We start from the raw sequence: 16,915 nt of genomic DNA on the forward strand, positions 1-16,915 counted from the left end.
TAGCCTATCTCGCTGCAGCTCGCTGCCTGCAACTGCACCGCCTCGAGGCGTCGTCAACGTTACCATCAGTCGTTTTGGTGCACGGAGGTACATGGTAGCTAGGAATTTCAGCTTTAATGCTTAACCACTTTCCAGATTGTCAAGGCTGACACGTGTGCGTAGTTGCCGTAGCTGCAAATTATTCAGTCAACACGTCACAGGAAGTGCTTTTGCACGAAAGATACAATTAACGATAGTTTACTGATCATAATGCAAAACAATTAAAATTCATGATCAATCAGATAGTATTTCCGGTAAAATATAAATAAATATATTAAGGCTGCCACATTTCTGCTTGATGTTGAAAAAAAATGATATATTATGTAAATATTATACGATGTATGTTACGAACTAACGTCAATGTATAAACGGAAACCAAGAAGTCTCTAACCAAAAAGTACAATTGATATATTCCGGAACCTACAATCAGACATCCGCACGAAGGAAGTAGCACAGGAATAGAAAGACCATCTTACATGCTACTTATATGCTCCACGCTAGTTTCCTTCCTTCCACCCCTTCCTGCCTTCATTGCAAACGACGAAAAAGTTTTACGGTATTTAAGCAAGTTGTGCACAAAATAGTAATAAACCATCAACCATATGTCGCCTACTACACAATGTAAAACCGTCCTATGGGACTTGATAATCGCTTTCGTCCCAATTTGTTCCGTTCTGATTGTTCACGGGACTGACCTGGGATAATCGTTACTTATATGGTTCACTTGCTCTACATATTGTATGTCTATAACGATACATTATTTTCTTATTGTTAGGGCTTCAAAAGTGAATGGAGAAGACATCGAAATACTTCGGAATCTTACACTTTCAATTTTACGTAACAATGTTTTTTTCATTTATATAATAATCAAACAAAATGAAAATTTATAATTTACATAGAGATTTTGCTTCTCAATCAGTTATATATGCTTTTGGAAAAAGTTTAAAATAATTTTTTAATTTTTTGGAAAAAAAAATAGAAATATAACTCTATTTATAATAATAATATATATTATGTATAAGTAAAACTGTATATAATGAAGTGTTTGTATCTGCATTGTTTTACGATTATGCAAGTATAATCGTTAATGGAGAAGAGCTTGAAGAGACAGATAAAGAATTCTACAAGTGCAAAGAAGCGAGGAAAAATAGGGAACATGCAGGAAAGGAGGAAGCGGTATAAGAGCGCGAGCGAACGTTTTCGCGACAATAGACAGGATGTGCGAAGGGTTACCATTGCAAATCACAATAGCGACCGCAAAACGCGAATGACAGGTTGAATAGACGTGGCTAGAGAAGCGAGTCCTGACGGTAACCTATTATTACCGGGATCTCTTTTATACGGGCTATTCTGTGGGAAAACTACGCTCCCTAAAGACGGTTTTTAATTCATCGATGGAATAGAAATACCGCATCCTTGTCTCGCAGATTTTTATTTTTTATTTTTTTTTAGATTCCATACATTTGATAAATACAAATATACAGTACAATAATAATTGTAGATCGTGCGACTAATTTAAACACATGAAACAAATAATGAACTAATTATTGTTTCTAAATCATATATATATATATATATATATATATATAAAATAACATTTTATTTTATTAAAATAAGATTCACATTAAAAATATTGTGTTCAAACGTTTATGTATAAAAGTATTTAAAGAATAATATCAAAATCAATTTCTTCAAAGAAGAAGAGAAAGATTAGGTCCATATTCACATCTTATTTTTATCATGAATGTACATTTAGTATATAATTTATATTACATATATTAGGTCATTTAAAAAGTATTCGCGGTTTTTTGTTCAATTTTTGAATGAAAAAACCGCGGATACTTTTTAAATGACCCAATACTATAGAATCTCAGAAATAAAAATTTTTAATTTTTTTTTGTCGATAAAAATGAGATGGTAATACAGTTATATTACAAAAAAAAATCAAAGATGTACAGAGCATCATTGCATGATATCTCAAGAGTAAAATATTTGAACTTTGTATTAATTATTCTACAATTTCTATTCAACTAAAATAATGATATTCATTATTTCTTTGTTCGAAGTTCTAAAAATAACAATTACATGTTTTTATTATTAGGTGTTGGAATTAATTCGTAGCGTTTTACAAGTGATGGGAAGTACTTTCATTAATGTATTTTTTAATGCTCATGTGAAATAAATAACATTCTTTCATTAAAAAACGCTACGAATTAATTCCAACACCTAATACAAACGGTTATTAAATTCTTTTTTAACTATAAAGAAATCCATTTTGCAAGTAAAATCAATCTATATCCGTAAACGAATGGCTTGAAGGTTGAAAATGAAGTATGATTTGACATTGAAATATATCTGGTTATACCTATTTAGAAGTGTCTCTTTCTTTTCGTGCGTCACGACATTTTCGTCGTAGAGTCTAAGGCTCAGGTGCGTCGACATTTAATTTGAAACGCTTCCGCTGTGGAACATACGGTGCTAATCGCCAAAAGTCGAAATGCGCTTTATTCGCGCGGAGGGTAGGAAACCAGACGAGATATTATTAAAGAGCGTCGTCTGCGAAACTGACGACGGTAGCGAGCGTGATAATACTTGGTAGCACGCCATACGCGGACGGATGGCGCGTCGTCGCGGAAAATAGTGGACCCGAACCTGAAATCCTGCAATATGCTACCACGCAGCCAGGTACTCCGCCTGATTACCAAGCAGCACGTGCCGCGAGATATAATGCCGTCTCCATTTGCCAAGTAGCCGGCGATATAATGTCGCGAAATCGCTTCGTCGTTAATTCACCGTCCGCAGTCACGTAAGCGCCGCGTCAGGGATTTCCGTAAGGGAGTATAGATATGCCGAAATATCGGGAGTACGTTATTTATTGATTTCAACGATGTCACCAATTTTTCACAAATTTCATAGATATGTATTTTACAACTTGAAGCATTATAATATACCATTATTATAGCGTAAAAACATTAAGAGCTAAAATAAATTAAATACTATTATTATGCTTAAATGAATGCTTGATTATTCGTACACAACAGATTTAATGAGAGATAAAAAGATTACCGATACAAAAATTAGCAATTACAGAATATTAGTTGGAAATATTTCACCAAAAAAATCATAATAGATCATATTTATCTTCATATGTTTTTTATTAGAATCATCGAATCATATCGTCACAGCATTGTAGTTTTAATGTGCGATTTTATTGAAGTAACATTATTGCATTATTGAGCATTATTGATAACAATACAATCAATACAAATATGTTCCATACACAGTTATTCCTTCTTTTTCTATCTCTCCTTCTCTTTCTCATTCTACTGTAGACTTATGAGTCTTCGGGCACTTGGACAACAGCCATTACGGTTTATAATATAGTTCTGCGCAAAATAGTAGTTGGCATAATACGAGCTACGGGAAGAGATAACACTGATTTCATTAGCGCAAATGAACTCGCATCTCGGTACCCAGCCAGACTGTTCGTCTGATTAAAAGTCATAAAAGTTTTCGGTCTGCATCCGGCTTTCCTTCATATGTACGTGCACGCGAGAGTACGTCACACTGACAAATGATCGTTGCGTATCAACCGACATTCTCCAGAATCACCAGAATACCGGCGTATCCTCGGAAATTTAACAGCCGCGTTCGCCATGGCCGTAAAAGATTCTCAATAACAAATAATGACGATAATGCGCCGTAAGTAATAAATAGAAACAAAGCAATCGAAAACAGTTGATTCGTTTATAATAATTTCTACATCACTGATATATAAATAAATCATACAATATATCGTGTACTTAATATGACCTGCTATAAAAATGCTATTTTTTCTTAAAATCTTTACTGCACCCATATAAATATTTGGAAATGTCTCATATTTTTTTCATGTTTAGAAATATTCTTTTTTTGAATCTGTGATCACCAATTTTTTATTTTGGACCGATTGTGAGTAAAAAAATTAGATAAAATCGTAAAGCTTAGGTATGCCATATGAAGTCTGGTTAGCTTATCTAAAATAAAAATATGTATATATATTACGTATATGTTTCCAAAAATAACATTTATCATTAAAATATATAAAATATTAATATTATCTCTCTTCATCGATTTTCGTATCTTAAATTATTACGATACTTCAGTATTTTTATAACATTATACTAACAATATGATGCACATATTATTCCACTTATAGTGAAATAATAAATAAATTTTAATTGCGTATAAAAATTCTAGAATCTGAAATTATAATACAAAAATATCGAAGTTTGTAATAACTCAACGACCTCACAGTTAAACATTGATATCAATTATTTTTTTCACACGACTTAATTTATATTTTTAATCGTTTAATAGAATAAAAAATGTTAAAATTACGTCTAGATTTGTAAATGCAGCTGCTTATATTGAAAACAAAATGAAAAGGAGACAGGTAGTCAATGAAAAGATGTGAGCAAAAAGAGGCGAAAGATTGAGTCGAAATTGTGCGAAACACTTTAAATAATATCCCAATTCAAAGTTCCGTGAAGAAACGAATTTCATATTTTTCGCGTTTCGTGCACCGAAACTGCACCAGCGGTGCCAGCCAGTCGGTCTAGTTTTCTTTATTCGTATAGAGTCGAGAGAGCGACGAACGCATTTATGAGATGCACAAAAATATTCCGTAAATGTGTAATAATACAATCAATTAATACTACAGAAAAGCAAAAAAATAGGAATACATAATTATAATTTCAAATGATATCCTTTTTTAAGAATTTATCTCATATTAAAATATGTACTTATTCTTTCTCTATGTATAACGGCAACCAATGATAAGACTTCAACTTCTCAGTGAATAAATATTATCTTTTCTGTAAGTACGAGATAATCAATAATAATAACTGAAGGGAATAATAACTGAAGCATCTCTAGTGGATTACATACGTGAAACTGCCGATTACACGGTCCACGATAAGTGTGCGCTTCTGACTCTTCTTTGGTCTGTGAAATCATCGACGGTAATTAACTGTGCCAACGATGATGAGGAAGGGTCGGCGCCTCCACCCCATTACCTTTTCCCCTTTCGTACGACCTCCGTCAGTGGGATAGGTCAGCACGCCCTTTCGCGCGTGCTAATGCCATATTACCTTCTTCTACGGTTAATGGATCGTACTCTTATCCGTGCACTATTCCGTCGTACATATTTACGGCGCACAAGCGATTTCGCGTCAATATACCGCGACGAACTTCGTCACGGCATGCATCTTCTACGAATTTTTAAGTATAAATAATCGAAAATCGATAGTAGAATTTAGGTGATGGTAGGAAAATGAATAAAAGGGACCCATTTAAGAGAGATACAAATATCTTTTGCGTTTCTTTTACTTATATAAAACAGTAATTATTAATCAAAATTATTAATCAAATAGAAATTAATTAATAATACAACAAAATAAATTATATATTTCGTACAAACGTGAAATGCGAATGGAACATTTCACAATATATAGAACATCGGTTAAAATAATGAACGAGTGTAAAATTAATAGCAATTCCGAAGTAAACCAGTAAGAATGATACTCCTTATCACGATAATTTATCCTCGAAACTAATTGAAAGTAGCGTAATTTGAACGAGTAGCCTCGAGGCTCTTTGACGTCCAGCGTTTCTCAAATTTAGAAATGTGTCTAAAGTTCCAAAATATTCTTCGCCTACGCAAGATCGTTAAAAGGAAACGTAGCTTACACTTATACCTTTAGGGTATACTGCAAGTAAAGTTTTTAAATTCATTCTCGTAACATTGAAGCATCTCAATATTTCTCTCTTTGCAGCCAGCAATCAAAGGAATTTGAGAGACACTGATCCCTGCGTACGCGCAGTTGCGAAGGTCAGTCTGCATGCACGCAACCGTCCTCGCACGTCCGAAGGAGAGAGGACTGGCTCAAGCAGACACGCACCACGCACCGTAAGGCCGTGCGTGTTGCATCTCACGTGTTAGACACGGTGACAGGAGGGTGCCCGCGGGGACACACGCATTCGATCTTATCGCCTTCCCGCCTTTACGCATGCTACGCAGCTATATACGTACGTACGCGATGCTACGTACCTTTCCACGACCTTCCGATCGTAATAATTATTGTAGGTCGCATCGTTGCTGTCGTTACCCGCCTGATGATGCAAATGCGCTTCGTTCGCCAGGAGAAACGTATATATTCGCGGGAGGGCAAGGAATGGTTAAGGTATGTTTGCATTGCGTTGCAATCTTCTCTCATCGCGTAGTTTGTACCGCAATTTTCAGTTCATATAATTTTATATTTGATTACAATAAATTCGAAATATTAGATTCTATGAAAAATTTATTAAATAATTTGTCGAATTATTAATAAAATGATCAATAAATTTTTTAATAAAAATTATTTCCGACATCAAAAATAATATTTTGGAACATCTGACATGTTTCGTATAAATAAAAATTACAATTCTTCTTCGCGTCTTCGAGATGTGCTCTCAGCATTATTAATTCATTCCGACTGCGCGATGTATGGGACAGAAACACGAAATGGCGCGTAATTTACATAGAGAAGAACATTAGTTAATTACCAAAGGCATATAAACAATGATTGGTGATCGAGCGAAAGCCAACAACTCACACCACGATTAAGCCCGAAGTTATTGCCCGGATCATCGTTAAAACTCGAAATGTATCAGTCAGCCACACGAACGCGCGCACAAACGCCGATACGTGCCTGAGTTTTAATCCCATAAAATGTGTGAGAGCCATCGCGATATCGTAGCCGGCACGGCTATCGCACGTTGATATTTGAAGGGACTATCTTTTTTCCATATACCATTCACGCGATATCGAAAATACCTAACTCGCAACAAAATTATAAAAAAAATTGAAACTCTCGACGTAATCTTCACGCCACGCGACAAACTAAGCTACGTATAAAATATAATCGTAAAAATAAACATTGTTCACACATATTGTTCGTCAGTCACATGATGATAAAATTAGTAAAAAAATTACAAATAAAATCAACGATTTGTCGTAATAAATGTATTATCGTAATAACCTTTACGTAGCTTTACTTATCTGAAAGTTAACTCGGCTGACAAAAATCCTACAAAGCTATTGATGTAATCCAGATAATTATCCGAAACGCTAGATTAAAAGCGCCATAATCAAAATGAAAAAGCTGTTATATTTCAAGGAGAGTGATGCGGATCTCGGCAATAAATTCTTCTCTTTCGTCGAGACACATAATGGGCGCTCCACGTATACAAAAGTTTATACACTTCACAACCACCACGGGGACGATCACGACGACGACGACGACGACGACGACGACGACGACGACGACGATGTTACCCGTCCGGTATATCTTGCGACTTTTCGAGTTATCAACGGGGGTTTTATTAATGACATCTAGACGGGGACTACCCGGGTTTATGGAGGGACATAAACTCTAAACTGATTAACAGTAGCCAGTAGCCTCTCTCTCTCTCTCTCCCTCCCTCCCTCTCCCCCCCCCTCTCTCTCTCTCTCTCACTCTGTTCAGTCTGTTCACTCAGGATATGCAATATATATATATATATATATATATGCAATCGCGCCTGGGAAACCGAACTACCCCATGCTGCGTCTCGTTAGCAATACACCCACGGTTTATAGGCCATCGTCGGCGGAATTAACATTGCCCAATTAAATTGATAGATGTCTCCGATGGCATTAAATAGGCGATACCTGAGCAGCGGGCGTAAATCGAGAAATCGTATGCGAAATTGGCTTATTTTATCTTAAAGGCTAAAGCGTCCTATCACATTTTCGTAAGACAGATGCTTTCGAAAAAGTAACAAAGCGTTAGGTGCTTCAAGAAAACATACAGGCTACATAGAAAAAATATACACGTATTTCACGAACAATTCAACTAATCGGAAAATACAAAGTAGAGCGAGCGTTGATAGAGTGATTAAATATATTCCGTGCCAATGACGATAACCAATCTTTGTGCTCTTTGATTCTCCCTCGTTGTAGTTAAAAAAAAAAACCACCAAAGCTCTTTTGACCACCGTGAAACGCAAAAGAGGATTAAAAGGCGGCATGAAAATTTCCCCTCTGAAATTTCGCCATTCACCACGGCCTCTTTCTTCTCCGTCTTTCTCGCGTAAAAATGAAAGGGTCAAACGGGAGGGAAAGACCTAATTAAGTCATATCTCATAAACCACGCTGCAAAAAATCATCATTTATCCATTTAAAGTTAATATTTAAGAAAAAAATGTGTAATAATATCTAATGATAATAATTTTATTGCACAATATATTATATAAGCTTGGTATTTAATAAAGCTGGCAAATAAAAGAGTGAGAAAATAATAAAGCTTACACAAAAGACGAGATGTTAGCAATATACCACTATGATATATAACCGTAATAAAACAAAGTAAAAGAACATAAAATAACAGCGATAACATCTGATATTAAGGTTTTAACCTGACAAGAAGATACAGTTTATCCTGACGATTTGTCATTCGACCGGTTATCAGCGCATTGACCGTAAACGCACTACGAATAAATAATATCTATTAATTACATTCGCCCGGATGAACTTGTCGTGCACGAATGCAGAGACTCGTACTATCCTCCGGTGAGGGTGGTTTTCCGAGGGGGTGGTAGAGTGACCTGGGGTGGCGCAGGCAATAAACGGCGGGCGCGGTTTATCACGGTGCGGAATTAAACGGTTTACGACTGGACCACAGATTAGTACGGACGCGATGGACGAATGCGCGGGTGGATCACCGCCGCGCCACCCCCTCGCACCATCCCACCCTTCGACTCGATATGGGTTAGGTTACCAGAGTGTGCAACCCTCCTCCGCGCCCCGAGACCACCACCGATGGTTGTCGCCGCGACCCTATCGTGTATTCACGCAACTTTGTCGCGGTGGTGGAACGCTTCCGATACGAATCGGCCGATCCGCTCGCACGATCAAAATCCTCGAAAATTTGGGGCTCGATGATATCGCTGGAATCAGCTCGAGATAAAATGTTACTGCGCACTAACCAATATTTTTGCGGTCAACCCCCATGGCGGTAGTTACTTAACACTTCAATCTCCATTGCACGCGTAAAGTGAAATACGTTTTAAATTCCAAAAATTCTTTGAGTAATTTTTAGTTATTTCGGACATAAATATATTTAACAATCAATTTTTGTACGTTCAAAAGTCTCATGATAATAAGAAAGACCTTTTCGTGTTTCCATTTACGACGTGGAATCGTCATTTTTATTACAAGTAATTGGCAAAATTGGGAATGGAAAGAATTCAACGAAAACGGTATCGTGATCATTTGATAATATTGTTTGTCTACCAGACGCAGGTATATATCGCGCAACAACGAAATCGTTAATTTAGGAAAATTCTACGGAAATGTACACCGCAGTAATATTCGTCGTCCAACTGCGTCTCTCGTAATAACGTGTTCCCGGAACATTTCATAACGAGTTCCGCGACGTGAGAGTGAAATTCACGATAAATGCCGGGAACGTCGCGGTAATAAAGTGGGATGCACGTTACATGGCCGTAAAATCGGTCCGGATAAGCTCGTCATGGACAATCAGCCCTCGAAGTTTCTGCCAATTCTCAATCCCTCCTCTCCCGGATGCATCGACTACACACGCGATCACGAATCGGGAAGTTCGGCGACTGATTTATTTCGGAGGCCATTTTCCAAGTTCCTCCACTTCGTGGTGAGCCAAGGGAGGTACTCGATAAGAGAATCATGATAATTGGACACTCATGCGCCACTCCATCGATCGGTCTAATGAGGTTCTCAACGCCCCCCATCGCGTAGCCACGCGATCTAAAGAGGCGATAGTCCGCTTGAGATAATCGTATATTCGATAGTGGAAATATCTTACAAGAAAATGCACGGAAATGTCCCCTCTCCGATTTTGTTAAGTTTCTATATTGTATTTTATATCGAAATAAAGGACACATATTTTTTTATACGTGCTTATAGGTAAAACATATTCCTTTGAAAAAAAAATCGATTATCTTTTTTCGATTATCTTTTTTTGATATTATATATTAAAATTATAAAAAAGATGGATTTTTACAAAAGTGAATGATTTCAAAAGTACTTTATAATAATAATAAACGATTTTTTTTTAATCTTTTAATATAGCCCCAGCGCTTAATTTTTTTTAAACTTTTGACATTTTTTTATGATTACCATATATGAATAAAGTTGTTTCCAAAAATATCATTTTCGAGAAATGATTACAAATGTCTCTATACGCATATTATTTGTACTCATCCATGAACGCACGATTCTTTGCAGCACATTCTGTTCGCATCTTTCTGAGTTGAGACGATAAAGAAAAACATATTTCAATATTTTATGTAATCATAAAAGTGCGCACAACAACATTTACGTAACTTTGGAATATGTAATTAAAATCAAGAAAAAGAAAATAAAAAAATCCATGACGTGCATTCATTATGCGCACGCACTTTACATATTTATCTTTCAAATATTAAATGTAATAATAGTATGATCTATAAATATTAAACATGATAATAATATGATAATAGTATGATCTTAATAACATGATACAGGCAATGAAATATGCTGCTAAACGCAAATTAAGTTTTTTTGCAACGAAATTAAATTCAAGATCAAAATTCTAGAAAATCAAGACAAACTGAAAAATCTCTTATTACTATCTCTCATTATAATCTCTTCTATTAATATCTCTTATTATAAAATGATGAATTTTGAAGTGTGTATCGTATAACTTTTATTAACAAAATTGTTTCTAACTTTTACAGTTTTTACAAGTCCTCAATTTTAAATAACTCAATAAATAAACTAGTGAAAGATCAACTCTTGATAATTTTTTCACGTTTGATATTGTTAATTATAAATAATTGCGAGCGACAATACGCGTGCCCATACGCTCGCCCAAATATATTTAATCAGTACTACTGTCATTGGGAGTGATTACTCCCTGAGACGCACTTACATTATCTCCGCATTTCCTGAACAGAACATTGCACGTTCACTCAGCGCACAACAGGAACACGTACGCAAGTAAGGTGGCATATCCCATTTCACCGCGACGTATCATTTCAATGATCGTCGTGTTCTCATTACCGTGGCGCGCTGATAGAAGATCGTGGATATAACTCTTTCCAACCCCCTTACGCGGGGGAAAGGTAAAACGAGCGAGGGGTTGGAAAGATATAACAGAGTATTATGCCCAGCGCGGCATCACTTTCGCGGTCTACTCGTCGACGTAGGGCGGAGACGGAAGATACCTGCCGGGGTGGATATACCTGCGGGCGATCTACTAGTATTAAATTAACCCTCCATGAGGAGGGCTCGCGTGTCCGGGAATGCTCGAGAGCCGAGTACGCGGACACTAAGAATTCATTAGCCGGCATTGGTTGTTACGCGCGACGGCATTATTTGCGTCCGCGTCCGCGGAGATCGATATATCACGTTTTAAGGCTGATACGAAGATTGATCCGATGATAACGGTATCATCTGCCTAAAATAAATTTCACGGGCTTAACGTGAATAAGCGCGTAATATAAACCGAAAGCGAAGATTTATGATGCGCGAAAAGTTGTTAGGAATAAAATAATAATTATTGAAAAACAAACTGGAGCAAATACATATTGCTGCACAATAATTCTCTCATATTTTACGTAAAAATATATATTTTTATTATTCGTATAAAATATACCTACACTAAATATCGAACAATTTATTGGAATAAAACGACTTAATAATCGCGCAAAGCTGAGGCGATTATCTCCTAACAACAACACAAGTGTTCCAAATTAATGATAAATGTACAGATTAATGATACGCGAATACATGTGAAATGCGATAACAGCGTTAAGTGCGTGCATGGCTTAAGTAGATACGGCCGTAGCCGAAATTAAGCGAATTTGACGGTACCTATTTCCTCTTCATTTGCTAAAACAAATCGTACGTAAACTGGCAGGAGAGACAGCGTCGGGAGCACTTAGCTGATGAACGCGTAACGTATACTTGCACTACGTGCACGCAAGTCTCGCGTGTCCGTCGCGCGCGATGCGCACGCTTGTTTTCCGCGTGTCGAACTGAATTTGAATAAACACACCGGGAACCCCCGCATATTTATCGGCGCCCAATCGGTGTCTTTTGTCTCACGTGCGTGTCGGCTGACCGTTCTTTTGAAACACGTGTAATCTCATGCCACCCCGTCCCTGTGCGGAGAGTAAATCGCGCGCGAATGCACGCCTAGACGTCTCAACTATAATTAAGTACAAGCGATAATTTTAGACTGTAGAAAACTCGTCGTTTAACCAAGAAATAATAATTGACGAAAGCTGGCTCCAAAATAATACAATTAACCTTTTAAAATTGCACGTAATTGTAATTTAATTTTTCGTACATGGAATATTCTTTTATTGACGCACCTATATTAAAAAAAAAAAAGAGTTTCGTAATAGCTACCAAATATTGAGTGAAATAATTTCAACTAAATGTTCGCTTAATATAGTCAGAAATGATTTTATATTTTTCTAAATATTTGACAAATATTATAACCAACCATTTGGTTATAATTGTTAAATATTAAAAAAAATAAAATTATTTTTGGTTGAATTAACCAAGCATTTAATTAAAATTATTTCATTCGATATTTAGTAGGTACTTTTTCCAACGCATAGCAAAGTTGAACGATGTGAATTCATTTCAATCGCAAATTTATTTCTATCTACGTAATCTATGAATGAATATCATACATCTTAAATTCGAAAAGAAGAATCAGATTATTATTAATGATTTTATTTGCGCGCTCGGTCGCGAATCGTTATGTAATTCGATCTCGATGAAAAAATCGATAAGATATAAGAGGGGGTAAACGCGAAGGCGTGCAAGGTAACGGGGTAAACATCACATGTAACCGGGGTAGCTATTCATAATGTGGTTGAACGAAGGGGTTAAACGTGCTGGTGGTACCGAACCTATCGTTAACTTTCGAAAGATCACGTGCACAGGGATAACCAAATATTATGGGCGTACACGCGCCAAGAGAAACACTCGATACCTCAATGGCAGTATATGCGTTTTTTCTTGTCAATAATAACCCGTGACTGCCACTACCCTATCGATGACATACCGCATTATAAATGCTATAATTGAGTACAACGGGCAGCGCCGATCGTGGGATTTTTATTGAACATACAGGAGAGAGTTGTACGGGATAATTGCATCTTACTAAGTGAATTTCCGGTATCGCGAAACCTGCGATGCATTCGTTAGCACGTGAGACTTGTGGGAAAAATTTATCTAAGGAGAAAGCGAACGTATTGTTTCCCGAGAACACCATAAATATTGCAATATACGTTATTTCATATTCACTCACATTTTGGAACTATATAAACTGCAAAATAATACGTAAATAATTGCAATTTGTGACATAAAAACACATTTTTGCACATTTCTTTTCGATAGAATCCAGAAAAAAACAATATAGTGCACGTAAAAAACATCGTTCGATCATTATATCATAAAAAATTTATCGACCCCAATTTGTCATAGATTCGTCGATACATAGATCAGAAATATGAAGCCACATAACAATAATAATAAAAGAACAATTCAGAAGCGTGGACATATAACTATGCCATATCATGGAATGATAATAATGTGTCATTATCGTAATCGCTTTATCAAGAAGTGAATATCACGGGCTGTTGTTATAATATTATGCCGTCGTCCAGCTGTATCATCACTCCCACTTATTATCTTTCATCAGTGTTCATTTTCATTATCATTTATATTGCGCATTTAGATTACGAATAATATTGGAATTAATCATTGAAATTACGAAGGAACAAACGAAAAATACATAAATAAATAACTAATTTACTGAATATTATTTATTATTAATAAAGATGTAATTTCAATTGCCTTAATTACTCTTAATACAATCAACTGTTATACTGAATTGTATTCGCAAAGATTTCTCTCTATCGAACCATCCTTTTGCTACGACTCAACGATTACACGCACATACAGTCGTATAATACAGGAAGTAAAAAATCTATAGCTCTTAAGAGATCAATACATTCTTCGTCTTATTCTAATTCCATTAGCAAGGGGAACGACAAGGAAGTGCGCTAACTACCATATCAAATAAACGTACGTCATTAGGCACGAGTCGTTATCCATCTAATCCCGCGAACGTCTGTGACAGAAGAACGGGGTTAGAAAAATCGCTGCCGCGCCGCACAATGGCGCACTTTATCCGCGTAATTGACTCAATGGCCATTTACCAACGTGGAGACCCATCGCGGCTGTCGTCTTCATCGTCATTGGCCGATGTTACTGCGCGAACGACTGTGACTAGAAGAAACTTTCTTTAACCAGCTGACCCGCTCGGATTATCACAGCACAGAGGATTGCCACGCGGAGGTGGACTATAAGAGAAAAAAACGAAGGAGACGAAGGAGGTAAATAAAAAAATTCACAATGTGGACAATTCTGCACTGTAATGCTTTAAATTTATTTTTGAATTTATTTGTCGATTAAATAAAAAAGATCACGCACATTATGTGCGTAATTAATTAACAATGGTTACACACGTGATTAATTAGATATTATTAAAAAATTGAGCGGGGGGTAAAAAAAGGATGAAAAAAATTCTCTCATCGATGCATCAAACTCTAAAAACTCGGGAATATTCGGACCGATAATGGGCTGCAACTGCTGCGATTTCCCGATGATGAAAGAAGGCTGATTCGCGGAGAAAAAGAAAGTAGCGACACGACGCAGAGAAATGGGGAGGGAGAGATGTGTGCTGATGGGATGGAGGAAGAAATCAGAAATGTCGTGGATAAGAGAAGAGAGCAGAGAATGTACGTTATTATTTTCAAATAAATGAGTCACGATTCCGACGAGAGCCGCGGGGAAGAAGCGATTCACTTGGCAAGAACGACCGCGCGATAACCCGCTATCTATATACTTCTTATCTAGCCATACACGCCATCATACGACCGAGATTTACATACGAGGCGCGCATCGGCTAACGAGCGATTAATGAAATTCGATGCCTCAATCAATCAGCAGCGTCGCGCCTCCGAGATAACCGCGGCCAACATTCGCACATCCGGGAAGAAGCGCGAGGAACACGACCGCTGATTCCACGAACATTGTTACTCGATATAGGACTCGAACTCGAGGAAATAAATGTATTAGTACGTCGGCCACTGATTTACTCATTAATGCGTTTTCTATGGCGCCTTGTTGATTAGTACAGTCGGAGATGAAATCCCAACGGCAATTCTACACGGGAAAATATACAGCTCTCTTTAAATCTTTTTGTTCTCTTTTTGTTTTTTTGTTTTTTTTTTATTATTAATAATTCGAGAATTACGATAAAAAATTTGATACTTAACTACTGATCGTAATTAATTTTTAAAAAGAAACTATTAAAGGATAATTTCATCCAATCCATTAACTTAACAAAGGGCAACAAATTTATGCAACGATCCCTTTCATAAGCTTGCAATAGAAAATTATCCACCGTTTCTCTCTGATCCTTCGGCTTCGGCTTTCCTTTTCTTGTCTCATCCTTCACTTTCCTCGATCCGCAATGGGGAAGTAAATTCCTGCTGTCTCGCGGGGGGAAACTCCTGTGTAGAAGTTTGGGAACTTTAAACTGGGGTTTATCGACTAATTTTGCCCGACCCAGGGACAGTACGGGTCTCAGGAGACAGACTTTGCACGATATCCCGTCCGATTGAACGGTCGACTAGTTTCGAACTCGGTAAACTCGAAGCGAGAGAATCGCGGCAAAGTTTCGATTTCGAGGTATGGCCGCGATGCACCGCCAATCGGGCGAGGAGAGGAGAATGAAGATTTCGTTAAAATCAACACGGAACCTCACTCAACCTCGGTCTCGCTCTCTCTATCCCCCCCCCCCCCGGTAGAGAGATTTTAATCCGGTTAAAGTAGTTCGCGTTTCATTTCTGACATTATACGAAGGATATGGCAGTTATTAATTGGCCGACAATTCAATGCTTCTATTATCTGTTCTAAAAATGCAACGCTCGAAAGCAACTCTCACGCGCTTGTTTAATTATATTAATGAGTTACACGAGAAACCGAATCTCTCGCGAATCGACGCGAATTACGTTTATCGAAAACTGATAATGATCCGAAAGAATGGTGCAAAATTGAACAGTCGACATGTAAATTATCGCGCATCAGCGTAATTGTCGACGGTGATTGAAATACGTATATATGTAAATACGGCCGAGTCAATATATATATGTACGTGTATAAAAGCGCGTTGCGAGAGGGCATCGGCCGATTGCGAAACACGTACAGTGGTCCATTTTCATGAGAACGCGGCAATTTATTTCTTTCATTAAACGAAACTGCGTAGGATCGATAGTACGAAATCCGACATACGTACGTACACGTATGTATGCTTCCTCGCCTCTTTCTCTCAAACAGAAAACACATCGGTGGCGAGGCCACCGTTCTTTCCACTCCTGCTTACTACTTACGTACGAGCAGGCTCTAATCGAGACTCGAGACTCGAGACTCGCCTCGGCTATTATTACTGCACGCGCGATGTGCGTAACGCTCGCGCGCGTTCATCACGCACACACCCGAGCCGCGAAGTTGATTCTCGCAACGCAAACATAGCCTCCTCGTGTTCCTGTTGTGAAAGTCGACACGATCGCCTGCCTCAACTGCGTCGCGCGCGTCGCGTTGTCTTCTGTGCTTCATCGTAAACTCAAGTAGCGAAGAGTTACAACGCACGTTTACTGTTTTAAGAAACTCGATAGTGTCGTCATTATGCGACGATACGCATAAAAT

General features: G+C 37.4%; 1 long non-coding RNA gene across 1 annotated transcript; it reads left to right on the forward strand.

Moving 5' to 3' along the window:
• The first annotated feature begins 177 nt into the window (after window positions 1–177).
• Window positions 178–16,831, forward strand: LOC147909314 (uncharacterized). Its single transcript, XR_015545448.1, has 2 exons — window positions 178–6,263; window positions 14,182–16,831. It is a non-coding gene; the product is annotated as an uncharacterized LOC147909314 (long non-coding RNA).
• Window positions 16,832–16,915: the final 84 nt, after the last annotated feature.

Source organism: Acromyrmex echinatior, chromosome 6 (genome assembly GCF_024713525.1).
Source record: "Acromyrmex echinatior isolate Ae372 chromosome 6, ASM2471352v2, whole genome shotgun sequence".
Lineage (NCBI taxonomy): Eukaryota > Metazoa > Arthropoda > Insecta > Hymenoptera > Formicidae > Acromyrmex > Acromyrmex echinatior.